Genomic DNA, 27,463 nt, shown 5'->3' on the forward strand with positions numbered 1-27,463 from the left:
ATTCTTTTATGCATTCCTTTTTGCATGACTGTTATTTTTACTTGTTCTTTAATATGCAGAGAGTGAGTCATTTAATTTAGTTCAGGAGAGCAGTCATCCAAATCTCAATAATTTGAATTTGTGTGTGTGTTTCATAGCAAACAAGAGTTTGCTGTGCATTTATAGATCTTCCACGTTTATTTGATGGCAAACAGTTGGACAAGTTGGCTTTTTCTTTTCTTTTCTTTTCTTTTTTTGATAATAAACAAGTTTGATCATTAAACTGACTGAATTGTATTAATGTTTATAAAATCAATGGTATTGATATGAAATTGAGGGGAAAATTGATATTTGTGATGATAAATGCTAAACAAATGAGCTAGAATAGCTTCAATTAAGTAAATTGACAACTTAATTTACGATTAACCATTTTATTAAAATGAAGTTGGTTCACCTTAATTTGACATGACCATTTTATTAAAATGAAGTTGGTTCACCTTAATTTAACATTAACCATTTTATTAAGTTTATGTTGGTTCACCTTAATTTAACATTGACCATTTTATTGAATTTAAGTTGGTTCACCTTAATTTAACATTAACCATTTTATTGAATTTAAGTTGGTTATCCTTAAATAACTGTTTTTCTAAAATTAAAATTCTTGTTGGATTTACTGAAAGATTTTAGTTGGAATTTCATAAAATGATCAATGCAAATTGTTACCTTAATTGAATTAAGCTGAACCATTATATTCTTTTTTTTAGAGTGTGGAAACTTCTCAAGAATCTGGCTCTTAGGCTGCAAAGACAGAACCCATATTCCCATGAACTCTTCTACTGCAGATGAATGCAGAACACACAAGATCTGGTTTTCCATAAGTGTCCAGATTGTATGCGTGCATCAGTTACACTTTTCAAACACTGTTGCACATTGCAAAGGCGCAACTCATAATTCATAGATTTTTCTGAAATCATCTTTGCATGCTCAGTTTGAAAGAGGAGATCTTAATGAAACATTCAACCCAGTCTCACGGCAAGTTGTGATTCAGCAGCACAAAATACGAGGTCTGTCCGTAAACTATAGGTCCTTTTTATTTTTTGCAAAAACCATATGGATTTGAATCACGTGTGATTGCATCAGCCAAGGTTGAACCCTCGTGCGCATGCGTGAGTTTCCCCACGCCTGTCGGTGATGTCATTCGCCTGTGGGCACAGCTTGTGGGAGGAGCGCTCCACCCCCCTCGTCTGATTTTTTTGTTGTGAGAAAATGGCCGAACGCGTGGAGCAGTGTTACTGCATTAAATTCTGCCAGAAACTTGGCGACAGCCAGGCAGAAACTATTCGAAAAATCCAAACAGCTTTCGGAGATGAAGCCATGAGCAGCACACGGATTAAGGAGTGGTACAACCGGTTTAAAGACAGGCGCGTAACGGTGGAGAGCGAGCCGCGCTCCGGTCGGCCATCAACGAGCCGAAATGACGAGATCGTTTCCAAAGTGCACGCTGTGGTTATGCGGGATCGTCGCTTGACTGTCCGAGAAATTGCTGAGGAAGTGGACATTGGCAAGACTTCGGCACATTCCATCATAACGGACGATTTGGGCATGAAACGAGTGGCGGCGAAGTTCGTGCCGAGGTTGCTGACGGCGGAGCAAAAGCACCTCCGTGTGGAAGTCTCACAGGACATGCTGGACTCCACTGACACTGATCCCAGCTTTATGGACACTATAATCACCGGAGATGAGTCCTGGGTGTACGGGTACGACCCGGAAACCAAATTTCAGTTGTCACAGTGGAAGCATTCCACGTCGCCAAGACCGAAGAAGGCACGCCAAGTGCGCAGCAACATCAAGGTAATGCTGACTGTTTTTTTTTACTCCCGTGGTGTGGTACACCACGAGTACGCACCACAGGGTCAAACAGTAACAAAGGAGTATTACAGGGATGTCCTCCGTCGTCTACGTGATAGTGTGCGGCGCAAGAGACCGGAGTTGTGGGCCGGAGGAAATTGGCGCCTCCACCAGGACAACGCGCCAGCTCATTCCTCTCATTTAATTCAGACTTATTTGACCAAAAACCAGACTCCGGTGGTTCAACAGGCGCCTTACTCCCCTGACATGGCCCCTTGTGACTTTTGTCTCTTCCCAAAACTTAAAATACCATTAAAAGGAACCCGATTTGAGACAAGAGAGGACATTATGGCTGCGACGATGGCGGAGCTGCGCACCATCCCGAAAAAGGCATTTTTGGAATGCTTCCAACAGTGGCGACAACACTGGGAAAAGTGTGTGGAGTCCCAAGGAGAGTACTTCGAGGGTGGGTGATTAGGTTTCCAACCCTCCAGGTAAGCCAGTTTTTTTTCCCAGCCAATGGTCCGATACTTTTTGGACAGACCTCGTATACATGAATCTATTGGTTCATGATATTGTAACGAAAAGTGCCTCATTTTCATCACAGCAGCACAAAATCATTCTAATTCATTCCGTGATGGCTACATGAAATTAAAAGTGAAGCAGGGGGTTGGGGTGGTTATGGTTAGGGTTGGGGGAAGGAGTAGGGTTAGGTTATAGTTAAGGTTGAGGGTAGGAGTAGAGTTAGTAACAGTGAGTTAAAAAAACCCGTCACGAAAATTTTACTCACTTCATGACGGGAGGATGAAAAAATGTGACTGGGCTGAAATATTGCTTGTAGACAGTGCGTTTGCTCAGAAATTCTTTTTTTGTTTACACCAGGGGTCTCCAAGCTTTCTGAAGGCTAGTTGAAGGATGAGAAACTATATGGATGGATGGATGGATGGATGGATAGCTTTATTATCATTGTCATTACAACAACGAGATTGCCACACTCACATTCCACAGACAAACAGCAATTAATCCACAATTATTACTTGTTTACTGTAATAATGGCACACATCAGAATTAAGACAACACATATACATTTGACATTGTTTATGTGCACTAAACTTGAAACAGTCCGTTTTCCAAATTGAGGCGATGTGAGTGTGTGTTAGCCTCTGCAACTGGAGGCCTGCCAGTTTGGGAAAAATGGGGGCCTGCTGCAGGGGGGGCAGGAAGGGAGGTGAAAGGGAAAAGCTGGAGCATGCTTCAGTCCATGTGTAAGTCTGTCAGTTTATTGTCTTTGTGGGTTGAGATAAGAATGGAGCCAAATAATCTCACCAAGGCCTGAATAAATTCCTCTGGAGGTAAACAGTGGGCAATTTGTCCTTGAGGCTAGATAAGCCTGGAGTGTTGTAGCTGAGCAGTGAAAAACACTTTTAAGAGTTCCACTTGAACAGCCAAATCCAAATTATGAATTTAGAATATTCCCAATTATGAATTAAGAGTATTCACCGGCCTGCGAAACCTTCAGCTTCAACTGCAAGGCACGCATTAGCTAGAAGGTGTCATCCAATTTGCGTCTGAGTTCAAGAGTCAACGCAGTCTGAGAATGCACTGCCTTGCCAACCTTGTTAATCATGATGGAAAAGCGAGGACTCGTGGTTCTTGATGCTGCCGCCTTGCCAATTTTCCGGTAGATCAGGGTAGCACATAAGCCAAAAAGTACCAGCCCTGCTGCCATGAGACCAAAAATGAATAAATCCTCGACGTCCTCAACAAAGAAAGGTGCCAAGCATGCGACACGCCAAGACCCCCAGGAGTCGAGGACATAGCCCGCAGAATACGTTCCATCTGGGCAGGTAGGATCCCCCGGTCCTGACCTTCTTGTAGAAAAAAATGGTGTCAATAGCGTTCAGAGACCAGCTGATCAATTCCATGGTTAATCCAATAGTAGTCCAATAGATCCAGAATCCAATATAGTTTTGAGGAATTCACAGTCTGGTGAAGTAGGGACTTGAAGGTTAAAGGCAGAGAGATAAGGGAGAGTGGAGGAGACGTGACGGCCCTCTTCTGAGTCCCAAGCTGAAGGGCTTCTCACTCACTCACCTTTAACTGCTTACTCCAATAAAGGGTTATGGGGGCTGGAGCCTATCCCAGCAGTCACAGGGCATGAGGCGGGGTACACCCTGGACAGGAAGCCAGTCTGTCACAGGACCACATACAGACAAATAAACACATTCACACCCGCAAGCACACCTATGGACAATTTAAAGTTTCCAATTCACCTAACCTGCATATGTTTGGATGTGGAAGGAAGCCTGGAGGGAACCAACACAAATACGGGCAGAACATGCAAAATCCACACAGAAAGGCCGCAGGTGGGAAACAATCCCATGACCTTCTTGCTGTGAGGCAACAGTGCTAACCACTAATCCACCATGCTGCCCATTAAAAACTTCTCATTCAAAATAATTTTCTTACATTAAATAAGTCTTAGCATCTCGTTAAAATAAGACTTCCTATATTATAACTGCCGAGTGACCTCTGTGTGCATGTGTTGTGTGTGTATGGCTTCAATCGCGCAAAAACCAGGGAGAGCTGACATTTGGCGTTTGATATGCTTATGTATTTTGGGTCAAGGATGAAAGCTGCGAAAAGGTAACCTGAAGCTTCACACCCTATTTTTTAAAGAAGCTTCTTCAGTAAGTGTATATGTGAGACACAAACAATATTAATGATCTAAGATATGCATAGCCTTTGACCAAAATGAAAACTTTATTTTGACATTTAGAGAGTAATAGCATCACCTCACTACTGTTTTTTAATACGCATTTACAGAGTAATAGCATCACCTCATTAAAGGCAAAACTGCACATTCTACCAACCAAAGTGTATGATGCAATTTGGCAGCATGAATTAACAGTTAATGCAAGGTGGATGGGATACAAATGAAGGCTTGTGCACAGAAAATGTTAATTTACAGTGCATGTGACAGCAGTGAACCTGCCTCCCTTTATTTCTGCTGACATTTCAGAAGGAACTCAGCATCCTAAACCTTCATTAAATCCTGGATTAGCACCAGGGCAAAAATTAAACTCAACTAAAGAAGCTAAGGCACAAGCCAAAGGGAAGTATTACTATTTGCTTGCAGTTAAAAAATAAAATAAAATAAAGATACAAGATTAAACACTGTGATGTATTAAAGTCTGCAAGTTTATTTTCCAACTCAAGCAAAACGTAGCCATTTTTAAGCCTTTCAGCGGGGAAAATATAGCTTGAAAAATTCAAAGAAGATTGTCATTGACATCTTTCACATCCCTTATGGCCCCTTCACACATAACACGAAGTTGGGCGAATGAGGCCAAAACAGGGTGAAAGAAAAAGAACACAAAAGGCCTTGAAAAAATTCCAGCCACTGTCGGGGGGGGGGGGGGGGGGGGGCATCTGTGTACAGATGCCGTACAATGCTGCGACGTGGGTTTTGTGCAAGCTTGTGTGACCATGTGAGGGGTGTGATACCACATCATGCTCACACAGCAGTGGAAGCAATTAAATATGGTACAAATGTCCATAAATTGAAGAAATTCTGTAAGGACCAAATAAAGAGCACAGAACATTATAAGAACAATGAATGTACTATTTAAATGTAAAAGTCATGTTACAGGTAATGATGTTCAATCGATGCTTGATGACTTGATGATCTGTGCTGAAATTGAGTAAACAAATGGATGTCATTTTGTCTGTTAAAATATTTAATTGTTGTTATAAAGAGCAGACAATACAAGAATTATCATCCTGCTGTTCCTTTTTGTTCATGAACAATGCCCATGGACGTAAACAAGGAAAAAAATTAACTGACATTAATTCATGCGCTGACATCATGAACACATCAACCAGCCACACGGAGTCTCCATGCATCCAGGTGTCTGTGGCCAATCGTAGACTATAATTCACGTGGTGAACATGACATTTGCCTTGCCAGCTTGCCATTCACATGATCAGAAGGATATTTTCACATGGGGCAGCCTAGTTGATGGTATCTGCATTGCGCACTGAAGCGCAACTGAACGCATTCCTAAGGCGGTACGGATTTTTATTTTTCACGTCATGAGAGCCTGCCCACACATGTGCATCATAGTGGCGTGTTGAGAGGTGATGTTCTTCATGGCACGATATGCATTAACCAGACTTTTGACATGTCCAGGCTCATCCACAATTTCTCGGTTAGTCACACGACTGAAAACCCACCGACAACCGTCTGAAAGCCATCTCAAAGCCATCCTGTGAGACCAACACTGAGGTGGTTTTGTGCCGCGCCATGAGCGGCACGGTGGCGCATCCGTCTGCTTTTCTTTCCATGAAAAAAACTCCTGTAACAGTGGAATGTGCTGAGAAAGTACTGATGTCCACGTCTCCTGCCATTTTTGAGTAAGTCAGACGACGTCCCGGATCAACAAAGCCTTCACGTTGGAAATGATCTGGTTGTTTCAGCGGGGTGTCAGCCTGTCGATCGGCGCTCAGAGCGCGGCGTGCTCTCAGCAGCTGTGGGTGGTCTTTAAACCGGCTGGAGCACTCCTTAATCTGTGTAATCCCCATAAAATTGTCCCTCAAAGCCATTTGAATTTTCCGAATGGTTACCACCTGGAGGTCTCTCACAGTTTCTGGAAAAAATTGATGCAGCAAAGCTCCAAATCATTCAGATATTTATTCGCAATAAAAATCCGATGAGAGGGGTGGACCACTGCTCACACAAAGCCTGCTCACAAGCGAATGATGCAACCGACAGGCGTGAAAAAACTCACGCATGCGCACGAAGGTTCAAGCTTGGCTGATGCAATCACACGTGATTCAAATCCATATGGTTTTTGAAAAAAATAAAAAAAGTTGGATACTTTTCTAACAGACCTCGTATGATTTTTTTAATAATTTATTTGTATGTTATTGCTGCAAATAAGTATTTGAACACCTGCCAATCAGAAAGAATTCTGGCTCTCACAGACGTGTTAATTTTTCTTTAAGAAGCCCTCTTATTCTGCACTCTTTACCTGTATTAATTGCACCTGTTTGAACTTGTTACTTGTATAAGGGTGATTCTTAGACTACGGGCACTTATTACGTCCTTTGATCATATTGTATGAAAAACAGAAAAAACGGGAAATTTCGCACTTTTATAGTTATCTTTACAATGAAAGTGTGTTAAGAAATTTGTTCTAGTAGTCTATGATGACTTTTTCACCTTTTTTCAGCATCATTATATGCAAATATTGCCGTTTTGTGCTTGTCCCACACCCAGACTTTTGATCTTCAATGATAAAAATGAATGGTAAAGAAACATTTTTTTCTAATGTTTTAAAATATCTCTGAATAAAATATCAGTAAAATAATCAAAACATAATTGGGGTATTCAATGTCATACAACTGTTGTGATTTTTTTTTAAACAAAATGTAGTTGTGCCACACTATTGCCATAATTTCCACCACAACACTGTAATGTCCCTAAACAGTTTGTATGAAAGATGGTTTGGGTAGTTTCTATGGAGATAAACAGTGACATCAGAGCACATGTATATAGTGCCAAATCACAACAAACAGTTGCCCCAAGGCGCTTTATATTGTAAGGCAATGGTGTGGTGGAAATTACATTTACAAGGCCAATAGTGCCCGTAGTTAAAGAATCACCCATAAAAGACACCTGTTCGCACACTCAGTCAATCACACCCCAACCTGTCCACCATAGCCAAGACCAAAGAGCTGTCTAAGGACACCAGGGACAAAACTGTAGACCTGCACAAGGCTGGGATGGACTACAGGACAACAGGCAAGCAGCTTGGTAAAAGACAACAACTGTTATGATTATTTATTAGAAAGTGAAAGAAACAAGATGACTGTCAATCTCCCTCAGTCTGGGATTCCATGCAAGATCTCACTTTGTGGGGTAAGAATGATTCTGAGAAAGCTCAGAACTACACAGGAGGACCTGGTCAATGACCTGAAGAGAGCTGGGACCACAGGCACAAAGATTACATTAGTAACACATGATGCTGTCATGGTTTAAAATCCTGCAGGGCAGCAAGGTTCTCCTGCTCAAGCCAGCACATGTCCAGGCTCGTTTGAAGTTCACCAGTGACCATCTGGATGATCCAGAGGAGGCATGGGAGAAGGTCATGTGGTCAGATGAGACCAGAATAGAGCTTTTTGGAATCAACTCCACTTACCATGTTTAGAGGATGATAACAAACCCAAGAAAACCATCCCAACCGTGAAGCATGGGGGTGGAAATATCATACTCTGGGGGTGCTCTTCTGCAAAGGGGACAGGATGACTGCACTGTATTGAAGGGAGGATGGATGGGGTCATGTATTGCGTGATTTTGGCAAACAACCTCTTTCCCTCAGTAAGAGCATTGAAGATGGGTCATTGCTGGGTCTTCCAGCATGACAATGACCCCAAACACACAGTCAGGGCAACTAAGGAGGGGCTCCGTAAGAAGCATTTCAAGGTCTTGGAGTGGCCTGGCCAGTCTCCAGACTGGAACTCAATAGAAAATCTTTTTAGGGAGCTGAAACTCCAAACCTGAAAGATCTAGAGAAGATCTGTATGAAGGAGTGGACCAAAATCTCTGCTGCAGTGTGTGCAAACCTGGTGAAAAACTACAGGAAATGTTTGACCTCTGTAATTGCAAACAAAGGCTACTGTACCAAATATTAACATTGATTTTCACAGATGTTCAAATACTTATTTGCAGTAGTAACATACAAATAAAGTATTAAAAAATTCATACATTGTGATTTCCAGATTTTTTTTTTTTTTTTTAGATTATATCACAGTGGACATGCACCTAAGATGAAAATTTCAGACCCCTCCATGATTTCTAAATGGGAGAACTTGCAAAACCGCAGGGTGTTCAAATAGTTATTTTCCTCACCGTATATTCAATTGAATACACCACAAAGACAAGATATTTAATGTTCAAACTGATAAACTTTATTATTTTTGTGCAAGTATTTGCTCATTTTGAAATGGATGCATGCAACACGATTCAAAAAGGTGGAGACAGTCGTATTTTTACCACTATGTTACATCACTTTTCCTTCTAACAACAGTCAATAAGCATTTGGAAACTGAGGACACTAATTATGAGTGTCATGATTGGGTACAAAAGGAACATCCCCAAAAGGCTCAGCTACTCACAAGCAAAGATGGGGCGAGGATCACCACTTTGTGAACAACTGCGAGAAAAAATTTAAAAACAAAAATGAACAATGTTTCTCAATGTTCAATTGCAAGGAATTTAGGTATTCCATCATCTACAGTCCATAATATAATCAGAAGATTCAGAGAATTTGGAGAACTTTCTACACGTAAGAGGAAAGGCCGAAAACCAACACTGGATGCCCGTGACCTTTGATCCCTCAGGCGACACTGCATTAAAAACTGACATCATTGTGTAAAGGATCTTACTGTGTGGGTTCAGGAACACTTAGGAAAACCATTGTCAGTTAACATAGTTCGTTACTACATCTACAAGTACAAGTTAAAACTCTACCATGCAAAGCGAAAGCCATTCATCAACAACGCCGCCTCCTTCTCTGGGCCCGATCTCATTTGAAATGGACAGGCACAAAGTGGAAAAGTGTGCTGTGATCTGATGAGTCCACGTTTCAGATTGTTTTTGGAAATCATGGACGTTATGTCCTCCAGACAAAAGAGGAAAAAGACCATCCAGATTCTTAGCAGCGCAATGTTCAAAAGACAGCATCTGTGATGGTATGGGGGTGTGTTATTATTCATGGCATGGGCAACTTGCACATCTGTGATGGCACCATCAATGGTGAACGGTACATCCAGGTTTTGGAGCAACACATGCTGCCATCAAAGCAACATCTTTTTAGGGATGCCCCTGCTTATTTCAGCAAGACAATGCCAAGCCACATTCTGCACGTGCTACAACAGCGTGGCTTCGTAGTAAAAGAGTGCGGGTACTATTGAAAATGAAAATGTGTGGCGCATTATGAAGTGCAAAATATACAATGGAGACCCCGGACTGTTGAACAACTGAAGCCGTACTTCAACCAAGAATGCCTGCAATCCAGACCTGTCGCCAATTGAAAATGTGTGGCGCATTATGAAGTGCAAAATACAACAACGGAGACCCCGGACTGTTGAACAACTGAAGTCGTACTTCAACCAAGAATGGGAAAGAATTCCACCTACAAAGCTTCAACAATTTTTGTCCTCAGTTCCCAAACACTTGAGTGTTGTTAGAAGGAAAGGTGATGTAACACAGTGGTAAACATACCACTGTCCCAGCTTTTTTGAAACGTGTTGCAGGCACCCATTTCAAAATGAGTTAATATTTGCACAAAACAATAAAGTTAATCAGTTTGAACATTAAATATCTTGTCTTTGTGGTGTATTCACTTTAAAAAAAACCTGACAAAACGCCAGCAGTAGGAACGAAGCTGCGCAAAGGTTAAATGATGCCAACGAAAGTCAATGAAAGTCCAGATTTCTTGTTTTGTTTGGGCTTTGTTGCCCTTCGTTAAGTGCCGTGTGATTGGGCCATAAAGGACTGATCTGGCATTGATCAGAGACTCACCAATTGCAGTCCATTACTGAAACTGTGCTGTTCTCCATATCAATGTCCTTTGAGCTATCAGCCCTTGTAACCACTGGACTCAAATATGTATATGGTTGCTAAACTGCAACATCTGTCTCTGCATGTTGGACTGTTCTTCGTTGTGTTTTGTTTTAATTATTCTGCTGTTGGTAGCATGGCCAAGGCAGATGGCCACCCCACTGAGTCCGGTCTGCCTAAAGTTGTTTCTTATAATCAAATAGCGTGAGGGAGATTTTCTTGACCGTGATGAACATTGTGATTTGGTGCAGTGTAAATTGACTTGAATATTTTTCCAAATATGACAGTCTCTTCTGACCTTTACATGTACCACAAAGAGTATTTGGGTGATTCTTTAACTATGGGCACTATTGGCCTTGTAAATGTAATTTCCACCACACCATTGCCTTACAATATAAAGCCTGGGTGTGGGACAAGCACAAAACGGCAATATTTGCATATAATGATGCTGAAAAAAGGTGAAAAAGTCATCATAGACTACTAGGACAAATTTCTTAAAACACTTTCATTGTAAAGATAACTATAAAAGTGTGAAATTTCCCCTTTTTTCTTTTTTTCATAAAATATGATCAAGGGACATAAAAGTGCCCGTAGTTTAAGAATCACCCATTTGTGTCAGTGTTGTTGGGATGTGATCGAAGACTTGGCTGAACAGATATGAATTAGACGTTTCATATTTAGACACATATAGGACTGATAAAACTGCAGCCAACACCATAGTTACCTGTATGCACAGCCCGTGATGCTTGTGGTGGGTGCAGTGGTTGTGATTCAATGGATGTGCTGGCTATAATTTGGCTATAATTACTCCTCTTGCAACCAAAAATGGTGTGATGGTGCCATTACCTGTGTGGCTCTGTAAGGTCGGGTCACATCCATAGAGTTGTGTTGCCCTGATAGGGCTCCAGAGGCAATTCATGGAGGGGGCTTGGACCATGTATATGCTCGCAGGTCAAGTTTAAATTTGAACAAAATTAAATAGAAATTTCTGTGTGCGCGCTTGTGTGGAAACTTTTGTGTTGCTTGTTTTTGGTAGACAGTGCTGTGCAATGCTTTTAAGTACATTTAATAGGATTAGAAATAATGAAAACCTGCTACATATCTAATACTTTTAAACAAATATTAAGTGGTATGTGTAACAGCATTTGCACTTTAAAAAAAATGCATATTTTCTTTAAGATCATCAAACCACTTGTATTTGTGGTGGGCCCCTGTAATCTTTAGGACTAGGTTGTATATAATGTTTTTCACTTCATTATTGCATGATCAGCATTTATCTTTGTGTTGTGGTGAATCAGGCATTACACCTAAAAAGGAGTCAGTGAGGGTTGTAACATAATAAATCAATTTATTTGGAAAAAAAAAAAATCTCAATCAATAAGAATGTTTTAACATTTAATATTTGAGTTTTCTGTTGATCCAATGATGAAGGGGTGCCTTAAACGCCTGCACAGTGATGTATATGAAGGTATACATTCATGTGTTACTACATCAAACAGGATATGAACGCTTAGTTGACAGTATAAAACATTCACAATAAGACAATAGGTATAAAGTTAAAAATATGCTGCAGTCATAAAATTGCCAGTTATTGCAATTATTGCATCATTGTTCTCAAGCAGTGCTGACTTATTTACAGTGTCATTTACCTCAACTAAACATATCCTGTTCTTTTTGCACATAGCTGTATTTTGGGAGACTGAAGACTTTGTTTATGTGGCAGCTTATTCCGTTGTAATAAATCTATAGAGTTTGACAGTGATTGATATCTTGTCTTCTACTTTGTCTTTTGTCAAGGTTACCTTTGGTACAAATGGATTAATCAGACAATACCCTTTGACATGTGTGTATGGCTGGAGGAGTTTGAGAATTTATGAGCCCATAAGGGTACAAGGCCACAGCCACACGGTATGTTGCTGTGCCAGAAATTATTGGGCCTATCTGCCAACCGGTACAAAACAGCGTAGCAGAGCCTTTGGGGGATGCTCCTTTTATACCCAATCATGACACACACCTGTTTCCAATTAGGTGTTCTTTGAGCATTCATCAACTTTCCCAGTCTTTTGTTGCCCCGTCCCACCTTTTTGAAATGTGTTGCAGGCATCCATTTCAAAATGAGCAAATATTTGCACAAACAATAAATTCTCTCAGTTTGAACATTAAATATCTCGTCTTTGTGGTGTATTCAATTGAATGTATAGGTTGAATCATATAGGTTTGAATCATTGTATTCTTTTTTATTGACATTTCACACAACGTCCCAGATTCATTGGAACTGGGGTTGTATATTTATTCCCTGCTTTTTACAGTTTGTTATAAATCAATATATATGGTTTAGTAACGTAATACAGTGATACAGCAGTGACCACGGCACACCAGAGTTTTTTTTGTTTGTTTGTTTTTTTTAATGGGAGCAAGAGGGAGCGCCCAGCATGTCATCAGACAGTGAGGATTCTGATGATGAGGAGATGATCCCTCTTTTGTTCTGGATGAGGAACCACAGCAGGTGGTTCCACCGACATGCGCACAGATCTCCACAGCTTCTGTTTGCAGTTTCTCCAGGACTCAGGGATGCAGACGCACACTGCTCCAGCAGTGCCTCCAGGCATGTTTTGTTTAAAGTGTCAAGATCAACATTAGCTTCGGTTTCATTTAGTTCCTCTTTTGTCCCTTTTGTGCTCTTGGTTCACAGGCTGTTCAGTGATAAAGCTCGTTCGTCCACCTTTTCTCAACAAATTGTGACTTTTTTACTTTTTTCCCGTCGTTCAGGAATCGTCATGTGACGTGTGACTGGGCCAAAAGGGTTCCTTCACACATAGCATGAATAAGTAGGAATCTGGGTGAATCATGGCGAAACAGCTTGCATGAAAACACTGAGCTGACATCGGGAGGGACACAGTTGGGCAGGCATGAACGATCCTGCTGCAACGGTTTCGAGCACACGCACAAGCGTGTACGAAACCGCCGCAGCGGGAACACAGTGCAAGCAGCTGGAGCGTGTGGAATAACATCGCGCAGCTGCTGTGGAAAAAAAAAAAAAATACATGCCACCCGTGGGATTCGAACCTGCAATTTACAAAAGCTCTGATTGACAGGAAGCAACTTTACCACTGCAAAACCATCGCTGTCCTATAAAAGGTGCATAAATGTGTGAAATCAACAAGGAGATATATAAGGAGATTTTTTAAAATAAATAAAACCACACACCATAAAAAACACTGCATTTTATAGAATCCCTCTTATCGAGCGAAAAATACAAGTATGAACCGTCTGTTCTTCTGTAGGTGAGCCATGGTCACAGACGTACAGTAATGACATGACATGAATGAAGCAGTTCATGCACTCTTATGTCCTCATCTGCTGGCCCGACGTGTCCGGCCCAACACACATGTCCTGTGGACAGCACGCCGCTGGACAGACCTTACGTGGATGACATGACATTCAGATCGCCCACTGCATGTTATGATCTGATGATCCGTTTCACCTGGGGTAGCTTGTCACATTCTGCACATGTTACAACAGCGTGGCATTGTAGTAAAAGAGTGCAGGTACTAGACTGGCCTGCCTGCAGTCCAGACCTGTCGCCCTTTGAAAATGTGTGGCTCATTATGAAGTGCAAAATACGGCAACAGAGACCCCGGACTTTTGAACAATTGAAGTCCTACATCAAGCAAGAATGGGTAAAGAATGCCACTTACAAAGCTTCTGCAAATGCTTATTGAGTGCTGTTAGAAGGAAAAGTGATGTAACACAGTGGTAAACATACCACTGTCCCTGCTTTTTTGAAACGTGTTGCAGGCATCCATTTCAAAATGAGCAAATATTTGCACAAAAACAATAAAGTCTATCAGTTTGAACATTAAATATCTTGTCTTTGTGGTGTATTCAACTGAACATAGGTTGAAGAGGATTTGCAAATCATTGTTTCTGTTTTTATTTATATTTTACACAATGTCCCAACTTCATTGGAATTGGAGTTGTATGTCCACGTGAGGACAGCAAGCAGACACAAGCACATCACCGTGGCCAGTCCCCAGCCGTGACACCCAGAACTACGCCCCCTATCAGTTCAGTGTACACACCAACCTGTTACTCTGTTTCTGTGTTATGTGATTTTTTTGTTGTTGTTCTTGTTGTTGTCGTTATTTGTTATGTAACTGTGTATGTAGGTAGTGTAGCACTTATAATATACCTGTCCTGGCTGTGGTCTCTGTAATGTGACACGTTGTGTGCACTGAGCCAGCTGTCAGTGTGCTGTGATCAGCTGACAGGTGCCTCCCCGTGCTGTGTGCGCTCTGATGTGGCTGTCTGGCCCCTCATGTTATCATGTCTGTACATACATAAGCATTTTATGCATGTGTGGGGCGCGAAACACACATACACCACATGTGTTTGGGGGGGGGGCACGACACATGCGCACATGTGCAAGGCACATGCACCACATGGGTGTTGCTTACTGCAACGCCACACTCGTGGGGGCACTTAGACAAATTTCACAGCAAGCTCGAAAGTGATCGTCTGCTGACTGTTTTGTGCTGATACTATGAATGGCCACACATTTTTTAAGTGTCAAGCGAGCAGTGTGTGTCACCTGGAATTTGGCCGACACCTGCTGCGAGAGCGATTGAATAGGCTCTCACATGGCACTCTGTCTTTCAGCCGTTGGTGTGCGCGAATAGTTGTAATGACATGTATGAGGCGTTGGAGGCAGTGACAATTTTTCATGAATGGCATGCAATTCCTCCTTGGTGCGCTTGTCGGCTTAAATCGTGTTATGTGTGAAGGGGCCCTAAAGGACTATTCTCCAGTTTTCATCCATATGATGCTTCCTGAAATCAACATCCATAAAGTATTCACAGCACTTCAATTTTTCCACATTTTCTTGTTACAGCTTTTTCCAAAATGGAGAAAATTATTTTTTCTCATCACAACTCTACTCGCAACATTCCATAACGACAACATGAAAAAAGTTGAAATTTTTTAAAAATTTATTACAATTAAAAAACATAAGAAATCACATGTACATAAGTATTCATAGGCTATGCTCAACACTTTGGTGATGCACATTTGGCAGCAATTATAGCCTTAAGTCTTCTTAAATTTGATGCCACAAGCTTAGTGCACCTATTGATGGGCAGTTCTCTGCATTCCTCTTTGCAGCACCTCTCAAGCTCCATCAGGTTGGATGGGGAGCGTCAGTGCACAGCCATTTTCAGATCCCTCCAGAGATGTTCAATCGGATTCAGGTCTGGGCTCTGGCTGGGTCACTCAAGGACATTCACAGAGTTGTCCTGAAGCCACTCCTTTGATATCTTGGCTGTGTGTTTAGGGTCATTGTCCTCCTGAAAGATAAACCATCGCCCCACTCTGAGGTCAAGAGTGCTCTGGAGCAGGTTTTCATCCAGGATGTCTGTGCAATGCTGCATTCATCTTTCCCTCAACCCTGACTAGTCTCCCAGTTCGTGCCATTGAAAAAAAAAAAAAACCCACAACATAGTGCTACCAGCACGCATCACTGTAGGGATGGTGCCTGGTTTTCTCCAAACATGATACCTGGCATTCACACCAAAGAGACCTTTGTCTCATCAGACCAGAGTATTTTGTTTCTCATGGTCTGAGAGTCCTTCAGGTGCCTTTTGGCAAACTCCAGGTGGGCTGCCATGTGCCTTTTATTAAGGAGTGGCTTCAATCTGGCCACTCTACCATAGAGGACTGATTGGTGGATTGCTGCAGAGATGGTTGTCCTTCTGGAAGGTTCTCCCCTCTACAATCAACTTCAACTTTTATTTTTCAATCAACTTCAACTTTATTTGTTTCAGAAAATTTTATCATGAAAGAAAGAAACAGAAGGAAGATACATCTTGTGTAACAGAGGAATGCTGGAGCTCTGACAGTGACCATCGGGTTCTTGGTCACCTCCCTGACTAAGGCCCTTCTTCCCTGATTGCTCAGTTAAAACAGACGTCCAGCTTTAGGAGGAGTCCTGATGCATCCAAACTTTTTCCATTTACGGATGATGGAGGGCACTGTGCTCACTGGGACCTTCAAAGCAGCAGAAATGATTCTGTACCCTTCCCAGATGTGTGTAAGACAATCCTGTCTCAGAGGTCTACAGACAGTTCCTTTCACTTCATGCTTGGTTTGAGCTCTGACATGCATTGTCAACTGTGGGACTTTATATATAGACAGGTGTGTGCCTTTCCAAATCATGACCAATCAAGTAAATTTACTTCAGGTGGACACCAATTAGGCTGTAGACACATAATTAGTGGAAACAGGATGCACCTGAGCTCAATTTGGAGCTTCATAGCAAAGGCTGCAAATACTTATGTACATGTGATTTCTTCGGGGGTTTTTTGTTGTTGTTGTTTTAATACATTTAAAAAAATCTCAAAAAAATTTCACATTGCCATTATGCGGTATTGTGTGTAGAAGCCTGAGGGAAAAAAAAAAATCAATTTCATCCATTTTGCAATAAGGCTGCAACATAAAATGTGCAAAAAGTGAAGCCGTACAAATATTTTCCAGCTGCACTGTATTTTCACAGTGTCCCTGTAAATCTCACACATCTTAGAACTATATATAAGTCACTGCAACTCATTTGAATGTTTTGGGTGAAACATTTTTCCTGTACACACAACAGAAATATTTGTGGATTCTGGTGGCATTTGGTTGTAGACTTGGAGAGAAATCAATATTAATGATTTTTCATAAATGGAAAAAGTATATTGATGAATGTCAGAACAGACCGTAGGCTGTTAAGAGGATGTCACAATTTAATGGATATGCTGGGGGGAAACAGCTCTGTAGGATGAATGGGTAATTGGTCAATGTTTTAAAATAAATATAATTTTTCATATTTGTCAAATTATAGAGCAACAGACTGCAGAACTGACCACAGGTTGCCATTAATCAAAGTTTTGTGATGATTCAGAAAATGTCCTGAAAAGTTTCAGCTTTGTTGGGAGAATGGAGGATTTTTGGTAAATTTTTTTTCCAGTTTTGAGGGGGGGAGACATTTGTTCGTATGATAACCCACATAGTGAAGATTGCTGTGGACTCACTGATGTGTGAGAAATTTGAAACTGCTCATACATACCACAAAGAGTAATTTTCTGCGAATGATGATGGCAAAATTAACACATTACTTTAAAACTAAAACATATATCTGATATTTTTACTTTATACAACTTCAGACATGACAGTAATTTTAAATAACTTGTCCAAAATTAGTTTGGTTAAAATTTGAACCATAAGTTAAAGATGTATGCCTCCGGATGACTTGGGTCATATTGCCAGCATATTAGTATGGTGTTAAAGGAAATGTTTTTTTCTTTTTGGGGCTGTTTTTCCTTTGTCTGCAGAGGATTGAGATGCTTTTTATACAAGCAATTCTCTTTTGTTTGCAAAGGTTATAACTGTGTGTCTGGTACAAAACTTTTAACAGGTGGGTGCTGAACTAATTTTAAAAATGCTTGTCGCTGTTCAGCTTTGTTTATTTTGTTTATCGGTTTAAAAGTTATCAGACAAAAATTCATCGGAAGATAATTAGTCAGATGATGGTCTTTAAAGTTATCTTAAAAGATAATCCGATAATGAAAACATTATCTTCGATAATTATCTGTTATCGGATTATTGGAACTGTGCCCACCACTGGCACTATATAAATAAATTTACTTACTAATATTGAGTGCACATTTTACATCATAAAACATGCACACCATCATGCGCACGGCATTAATAAAGCATGCGCACATTCTCTCCATATGCAAAACATTTTGCGATGACACTTCCAGGGCTCCGTAAAAATGCCTATTTTTACAAATAAAAATGTAATATTTTACAAAAGCACATTTATCTTTAAACCAACACACGACACACATCAGATTAACGTGTTGGTTTGCATAATGAATGACTGAACCAATCAGTATTTAGCAGAGGCACTTTTACCCAGAATGCTTTGCGGTCTGTGTTTGTTACAAAACCTCAGAATTAGTGCATTATACAACATTAAAAGATGTATGTCATATTTTAACTTTGTACAAATGACAGAATTGACATTAATTGAGTTAACAGTATCAGTAGTATCAGTATTTTCACAAAACCATAAGTTATTATGACTATTTTTCAAGACCTCCGCCTGACCGGAGCATATAATTAGAAGAGAGCTGATTTTGTGGGTGTTCTCGGGGTTTGTTTGTCCAGCTTCCTACAGGGGGCAGCGTGGTCAAACATAGAAATGCTGACTCATTCTTTGGGTCTTTTGTCGCTTTTGATGCTTTCAAAAGCGATCGTGTTAAAAATCAATTTCAGCTTCTTAATAATTGCAGAAGTACTGGAGACAACACTGGAATTTATCGGTTATCGATTATCTGTAACTTCCGATACATTTCTGGGTGGTTTATCGGTTTATCTTTATCAAAGATAACTTTTCAGTTATCTTATTATCTGTTATCGAAGTTAATTTTTTGGTTATCTGTGCCCACCACTGGTTATATTTCTAATCAATGCTGACTGTGATAAAGATGTTGGATTCAGCAAATTCACTGTGCTGCAATTTTGTGCACCATGTACAAAGTTTCTACCAAGTTACATCATTTTGTAACTTTTGAATAATACTTCTGACAAATTGAATCAGAAAGAAGTCCTGTATCGGCCCCGAGGCCCATTAGAATCCACAGAGTAAAACAGATGAGCGTAAAACAGATTAGAGTCTACAACTCCCCCTGACAGGAGGCCAGTCCATCTCAGGTTATTTCCCCCATACAAGGCCGATACCCATTTGCAGCGGGGTGGACTGAGACAGTACAGATTAAGTGTCTTGTCCAAGGACAGAGACAGGTTAATGTGCCTGGGGATGTGACTAAATAAGGTTTTGTTGATACAAATGGCATTATTAATTCTGTGTATTAGTCAGTTTCTTGATCATTTCCCTTACTGATTAATGATCAATTTTCTGTGTGGATAAATACAGGCCAACATAGGTTTGCAGCACCAATGCCATTATTTTCCTTGTTACTTGATGTATGGCATCCACATGGACGCTGTACCAGACAATCATGGTGAAGAAGGAACTGAGCCAGAAAGCAAGGCTTTTAATTTACCAGTCGATTTACACTCCTATCCTCTTATGGTCATAAACTTTGGGTAATGACCGAAGGAATAAAGTCGTAGATACAAGCGGTAAAAAGAGATTCTAGGCTTAAGCCCAGGTCACACGGCACTAATGATAGACACCGAAGCCAAAACGAAACAGGAAATCTGGACTTATGTTGACTTTCAGAGACATCGTTTAACCGTCATCCAGCTTCGTTCCTGTAGCTGGCGCTTCGTCAGAATTTTCAAACAGTTGAAAAATGTGAACAAATCCCGACGACTTCAATTCATCCGTATTCCTTTTTGCTTTCTGTCTTGATGGTTCCTTATCATTTGCGTAGTTCCTGTGCCATCAGCGTTCCATTTGACTGTCGTCCAACTTCGTCCAACCTCCCAAGTCTGATTTTTTGAACGAATATTGATGATATCTGAATGGATCAATAACTAAAACTCAGATGAGCTGAACATGACTCATGCATGTGTGGGACAAAAAGCAATGTTGTCATATAGAATCAATAGTAGCAAGAACGTTTTATCAACTATTAAATGGTAAATGGACTGCATTTATATAGCGCTTTTCCATCTGCATCAGACGCTCAAAGTAATTATGCCTCACATTCACCCCGATGTCAGGGTGCTGCCATACAAGGTGCTCACTACACACCGGGAGCAATAGGGGATTAAGGACCTTGCCCAAGGGCCCTTAGTGATTTTCCAGTCAGGTGGGGATTTGAACCCATGATCTTCTGGACTCAAGCCCAACACCTTAACCACTAGACCACCTCCCACTATTTCAACTATTTACGCACGTTCCAGTCGTCTGTGGTTGGAGAGTCTGTGCACACAGCCACAAACGGGTGTACACACATTCGGATGCCATCTGTGGCTGGAACGTGCGTGTGCGCACACATTGTTGTTGTGAAGACAAACCTGTTGTCAAGACAACCAGATCTCGCACCTGCAGGTGCTGTGCAGAGTACAGAGTGGCTGCAGAAATGATCACAGGCTGGCGCTCTGTCTGATACTCTGTCAAGTCACGTCATAATGAATGTTTTGTTTTTATTTTGTTTAAAGCATCAAGGTCGTCATTCGCTTTGTTTTTCTTTTGTTTGATTCGGTTTTGTTTCATTCCTTTATGTGCTCTGGACTCACAGGCTTTTTGTGATGGGAGAAGTGCAGGCTCCTTCGTCCACTTTTCTCAACAATTTGTGACTTTTTTTTCTTCGTTCAGCTATCGCCATGTGACCAGGCCATTACACTCTTGGACAGGGTGATAAACTGGATGATCCGGGATGCTGAGTACAGCTGCTGCTTCTTCACATCGAAAGGAGCCAGTTGAGGTTGTTTGGGCATCTGTTGAGACTGCCCCCGGTCATCTCCCGAGAGAGGTCTTCCAGGGACATCCAACTGGGAGGAGGTCCTGGGGAAAGGACATATTGGTGGGCTTATACAAGGGGTGACTGAGATGTTTTGAGCCTGACCCAGTAAAAGTAGGACGTGATCCTCCAGATGGATCTTTTGCATTCAGACAAACCAATATTTCTCAACATGACACCCAGTGAATCAAAATTTCACACATTCTTGAGAAATGTGAAGACAACACCCTTCTTCTCCTGGGTCAGACTCGAAACTTCTCAATCACCCTTTGTATTTCCCAGCTGGCTGGGGAACACCCCGGGATTCCCCAGGAAGAGTTACGGGACTTGGCCAAGGATAGGGAAGCGTGGGTTGGGCTGCTCAGTCTGCTGCCACAGCAACCCTGACAAACAGCAGAAAATGAATGAATGAATAGACGTAGAGCTCAACATCACAATTCATGACTTTTGGCAATGTCAACCTGTCAGATAAACACGCTGGCATTTATAAGAGGAATCAAAAGTGTCTGAGACAAATTATTATGATTGATTTGAAAATTTGGAATGGCTTCTCAGGTGGAACCAGTTCTTAATTTCCATTCCTAATGGATGATGGTTGTGTAGCTCAGTTTGAAGTGCAGAAAAACAAAAAGCCACAACAATAACACATCTGCCTTAAGACAACCTTTGTTTTGAAATCTGACCACTCACCATCTCAAATGCCTTTTATTTGAAAGGTTAAGGCACAGTATTACATAATAGCTGTTATTTATGCTGATTTCAAATGAAATAAAAACAAACACATGCATGTCATGTAGATGAAACTACATTGTGTTGATGTCTGTAAGTGTAAAGACGTGCAGTACTACTTGTACATAGGCTCCAGCAAGTTACAAAAGCAATTACAAGCATCAAACACCTGATACCCAACAGAATATCCTGTTACATATTCAAAACCCACCTGAAACATGAGATGACGCGACGCACTGCTGTACCGTACAGCTGGGGTTACCACCCATCCGTTAAAATACAGACTCGTCCTTTATTTGACAATCGCTGCGTTCCGTATACAGGATGTAAATTGTTCCGTATTTTCATAAATGTCCCACACCATCTCATCCAAACTGAATAATGAACAAAATAAAACACAGGAAATATTAAGGGCTGCAAATGTCATCTCTGTCAGATCCTGTAGCGAGGAAACTCCACCACATCCAAAGAAGCAAAAATCTTTGCAAATGTACAAACGTGAGTGGGAAGAATCAAACCCCTGTCTTGACCGTGTTAGCAGCAATGGTTACAAGGCAAACAAGTATTTTTATTTTTTTATTTCTTCTTAAAGTAAAAGTATCTTCACTTTAAAGATTAAAATTATTGGTCTGTTTTCCTTAATATTTATGTTTATTATTGCACACTACAGTGACTGCAACATTTATCATTAACAGTTTCATGTTAATAAAGCACTTCAAGCATTAAGTTTGAATAAATGCTTTTTCAAAATTAAATATACCACTTCTTGGGTGGTGGTAGTGGCCCTGAGGAGCCGTAGTGGGCGTCCTTCATTTTCATTTCTGAAAGGTAACAACCCTACGTACAGCTCACTGGAACCAGGCCACCTTGTTGTGAAAGTGTTGGAACACGGACCCACAACAGGGGGCGCAATGAACGGACAATGGAGAAAGTAAATAACAAGATTTACTACTGAACAAGCAAGAGTAATACAACAAACACAATTTAGGGTCGAATCCGCTGGTGTCGTGTGGGCAGGCTCGAAGGTAGGAGACGTCCGTCTCAGTCGAACCGGAACCACCCAGATCTCCTCTGCCACCGAACCCTGGAAATACTGGAACCGCCAAGTCCCGACTTCCCAGGTGGCCACTGCCTCCGCTCGTCGGATCCGGTACTGCTGGCAGGAGAGAGCAACAACACACAGGAGTGGATGAACGCACCCAGTTACAGAGAGGGGAGAAGCCGCCTCCACCTCTTGACAAAGTTCAGCAGGAAGGTGAGTACTTATCCAAGGAATAAGGTTCTTAGTAGTCACCAGTCCTGAAAAACAGTTTTGACAGTCTTAAGTAATAATGCAAAGTATACCTGCAGAGAATACTACCTTGGTCTTAGGTGATATCTCGGCACTGAGGTGGAGACGCCGTCCTCCTGATATACCTCGGTGCTGAGTGGAAACAGCTGTGTTTGGTGATGGGTGACAGCTGTCACCCAGATTACTCCCATGATGCGGCAGCGCCCTCTGGTGCCTGGAGCCCGCACTCCAGGCAGGGCGCCCTCTGGTGGTGGTGGGCCAGCAGTACCTCCTCTTCAGCGGCCCACACAACAGGACCCCCCCCTCAACGGGCGCCTCCTGGCGCACGGCCGGGCTTGTTCGGATGGCGACGGTAGAAGTCGGCCAGGAGGGCCGGGTCCAGGATGAAGCCCTTCTTCACCCAGGAGCGCTCCTCGGGGCCGTACCCCTCCCAGTCCACCAGATACTGAAAACCCCGGCCCATCCGACGGACGTCAAGGAGCCGGCGGACAGTCCAAGCCGGTGCTCCGTCGATGATCCGGGCAGGAGGCGGTGCCGGACCCGGGGTGCAGAGGGGTGAGGTGCGAAGAGGCTTGATCCGGGAAACATGGAAAACTGGATGGATCCGCAGTGAGGCCGGGAGCTGGAGCCTCACTGCGGCGGGGTTGATGACTTTGAGGATTTTATATGGTCCGATGTATCGTTCTTGCAGTTTAGGAGAGGTAACCTGTAGGGGAATGTCCTTGGTGGATAACCAGACCTCCTGCCCAGGACGATACTTGGGAGCCGGGGCCCGTCGCCGGTCTGCATGTTTCTTCGCCCTCGTCTGGGCCTGCAACAAAGCAGAGCGGGCGGCCCGCCACACCCGACGGCACTTCCGTAGGTGGGCCTGGACCGAGGGCACACCGACCTCTCCCTCAACCACCGGAAACAAGGGGGGCTGATACCCCAAGCACGCCTCAAACGGGGAGAGGCCGGTGGCTGATGACACTTGGCTGTTGTGGGCGTACTCGATCCAGGCCAGATGGGTACTCCAGGCCGTCGGGTGCGCGGCTGTCACACAGCGAAGTGTCTGCTCCAGTTCTTGATTCGCCCGCTCTGCCTGCCCGTTGGTCTGGGGGTGGTACCCAGACGAGAGGCTGACCGTGGCCCCCAGTTCCCGGCAGAAACTCCTCCCGACATGTGAGGTGAACTGGGGACCACGATCGGAGACGATGTCTGATGGTATGCCATGCAGACGGACGACGTGGTGGACCAGGAGGTCCGCTGTCTCCTGGGCCGTAGGGAGCTTCGGGAGGGCCACGAAGTGGGCCGCCTTGGAGAAACGGTCCACTATCGTGAAGATGACAGTGTTTCCCTGGGACGGCGGGAGACCCGTGACGAAATCCAGGCCGATGTGGGACCAGGGGCGATGAGGCACGGGCAATGGCTGTAGTTGCCCTGAGGTTTTTCTATGATCTGCCTTGCCCCTGGCACAGGTGGTACAGGCCTGGATGTAGTCCCGGACGTCGGTCTCCAGGGATGCCCACCAGAAGCGTTGCCGGACGACTGCCACGGTCCTTCGCACCCCTGGGTGACAGGAGAGCTTAGAACCGTGACAGAAGTCCAGGACTGCAGCCCTAGCTTCTGGTGGGACGTATAGTCTGTTTTTTGGTCCGTTTCCGGGGTCCGGGACACGGGTCAGGGCCTCCCGGACGGTCTTCTCCACGTCCCAGGTGAGGGCGGCCACGATAGCGGACTCCGGGATGATGGGATCCGGGGGATCCGACGGTTCCGTTTTGACCTCATCTTCGTGCACCCGGGACAATGCATCCGATCTCTGATTCTTGGTCCCGGGGCGGTAGGTGATCCGGAAGTCAAAACGGCCAAAGAACAGTGACCAGCGGGCTTGCCTGGGGTTCAGACGCTTGGCGGTTCTGATGTACTCCAGGTTCCGATGGTCAGTGAAAACCGTGAATGGCACGGCTGTTCCCTCCAACAGATGTCTCCACTCTTCGAGGGCCTCTTTCACAGCAAGGAGTTCCCGATTGCCGACGTCATAATTCCGCTCAGCGGGGGTCAACCTGCGAGAAAAATAGGCACACGGGTGAAGGACCTTATCGGTCTTCCCGCTCTGGGAGAGCACCGCTCCTATCCCTGAGTCCGAGGCATCCACTTCAACCACCAACTGGCGGCTAGGATCGGGCTGCACCAGAACTGGTGCAGACGAGAAGCGCCGTTTCAACTCCTTGAACGCGGCCTCGCACCGGTCCGACCAGGTGAAGGGAACTTTTGGAGAGGTCAGGGCTGTCAGGGGGCTAACTACCTGACTGTAGCCCTTAATGAACCTCCTGTAGAAATTTGCAAAGCCGAGGAACTGTTGCAGCTTCCTACGGCTTGTAGGTTGGGGCCAATCTCTCACCGCCGCAACCTTGGCCGGGTCCGGGGCGACGGAGTTAGAGGAGATGATAAACCCCAGGAAGGACAAAGAAGTGCGGTGGAACTCACACTTCTCGCCCTTCACAAACAGCCGGTTCTCCAACAACCGCTGTAGGACCTGACGGACATGCCGGACATGAGTCTCAGGATCCGGGGAAAAGATGAGTATATCGTCTAGATATACGAAGACGAACCGGTGCAGGAAGTCCCGCAAGACATCGTTTACCAATGCTTGGAAAGTCGCGGGAGCGTTAGTGAGACCGAACGGCATGACCAGGTACTCAAAATGACCTAAGGGGGTGTTAAATGCCGTCTTCCATTCGTCTCCCTTCCGAATCCGAACCAAATGATACGCATTTCTAAGATCCAGCTTGGTGAAGATTTTGGCTCCATGCAAGGGAGTGAACACTGAATCCAACAAGGGCAACGGGTATCGGTTGCGAACCGTGATCTCGTTCAACCCCCTGTAATCAATGCATGGACGAAGCCCGCCATCTTTTTTACCCACAAAAAAGAAACCTGCGCCCATCGGTGAGGTGGAATTCCGGATCAATCCGGCAGCTAATGAGTCCCGGATGTAGGTCTCCATTGATTCGCGTTCCGGCCGTGAGAGGTTGTACAGCCTACTGGACGGGAACTCACTGCCTGGAACCAAATCGATGGCACAATCATACGGGCGGTGGGGAGGAAGCGTGAGAGCCAGATCCTTGCTGAACACGTCAGCGAGGTCATGGTACTCCGCTGGCACCGCCTTCAGATTGGGCGGGACTCGGACCTCCTCTTTAGCTTGGGAGCCGGGAGGAACCGAGGAACCGAGACACTCCCGATGGCAGGTTTCGCTCCACTGAACCACTACCCCGGACGGCCAATCAATCCGGGGATTGTGTTTAAGCATCCATGGAAACCCTAAAACCACACGGGAGGTGGCCTTAGTCACGAAGAACTCGATCACCTCCCGGTGGTTACCTGACACCACCAGAGTTACTGGAGGTGTCTTGTGCGTAATTGGTGGGAGTAGGGAGCCATCCAGTGCCCGAACCTGCACAGGCGAGGTAAGAGCCACCAGAGGGAGCCCTATCTCCCTGGCCCATCTACTGTCAAGCAGATTCCCCTCAGAGCCCGTGTCCACCAGTGCTGGGGCCTTCAGGGTTGAATCCTCAAACAGGATCGTGACTGGGAGTCGTGTAGCAATGTGGGTGTGTCCCACGTGAATGTTTTGACCCACCCCTGGCCCAGTCTCTAGGGGCGGGCATTTGGCGTTTGACCGCTCGGGGCAGTCTCTCACATGGTGCTCTATTGAACCACAAACCAGACACGCTCCGTGGGTCCATTTCCTCTGTGCATCTGGTGCCCTAAATGTTGCCCTACTCGTGTCCCTAGCTTCGTCAGTAGGGGGAGCTGTGACCCCACGGAGTGCAGGGGCTGTGGAGCGTGGGGAAGGCGGTGCTCGATCGGAACCGGAAGGGAGAGGGACGACGCGTGCCTGGCCACGCCCTTCGCCTCGTTCCCGACGGCGTTCTTCTAACCGGTTGTCGAGTCGTATGACTAGATCGATGAGCCCGTCTAAGTCCCGCGGTTCGTCCTTCGCCACCAGATGCTCTTTTAGGACCAGTGACAGTCCGTTTACAAAGGCGGCGCGGAGGGCAGTGCTATTCCAGCCGGATCTCGCCGCCGCGATGCGGAAGGCGACTGCATAGGCAGCTGCGCTCCGACGCCCCTGTCTCATTGACAGTAGTGCGGTTGAAGCGGACTCTCCTCTGTTGGGATGGTCGAACACCGTTCTGAGCTCCCGTACAAACCCAACGTACGTATGAAGGAGCCGTGAGTTCTGCTCCCAGAGCGCTGTAGCCCAAGCGCGTGCCTCCCCGCGAAGCAGATTTATTACATAAGCTACCTTGCTAGCGTCAGTCACGTACATCACGGGACGCTGTGCGAAGACGAGCGAACACTGCATCAGGAAATCCGCGCACGTCTCCACACAGCCTCCGTACGGTTCTGGAGGGCTTATGTATGCTTCTGGGGACGGAGGAAGGGACCGTTGAACGACCAGTGGAACGTCACTTTTACGCGCAGGGTCCTCGGGAGGGAGAGCCGCAGCGGCGCCCGAAGGGCGCGCCTCCA

At 44.1% G+C, this 27,463-nt stretch overlaps 1 protein-coding gene and 1 long non-coding RNA gene across 6 annotated transcripts in view; both read right to left on the minus strand.

The window, feature by feature from the left end:
• The window catches only part of LOC117507316, a 29,450-nt gene extending 21,600 nt beyond the window's left edge, over window positions 1–7,850 (minus strand). For all 4 annotated transcript variants that reach the window (XR_004559674.1, XR_004559676.1, XR_004559675.1 and 1 more), the window contains exons 1-2: window positions 7,785–7,850; window positions 6,932–6,934 (exon numbers count right to left, since the gene is read on the minus strand). This is a non-coding gene — a long non-coding RNA (uncharacterized LOC117507316). The remainder of the gene's footprint in view (window positions 1–6,931; window positions 6,935–7,784) is intronic.
• prickle2b (prickle homolog 2b) overlaps window positions 1–27,463 on the minus strand; it is a 466,229-nt gene that overhangs the window by 372,505 nt on the left and 66,261 nt on the right. The gene's annotated exons all lie outside the window — the stretch shown is intronic.

This window comes from Thalassophryne amazonica, chromosome 3 (genome assembly GCF_902500255.1).
Source record: "Thalassophryne amazonica chromosome 3, fThaAma1.1, whole genome shotgun sequence".
Classification (NCBI taxonomy): domain Eukaryota; kingdom Metazoa; phylum Chordata; class Actinopteri; order Batrachoidiformes; family Batrachoididae; genus Thalassophryne; species Thalassophryne amazonica.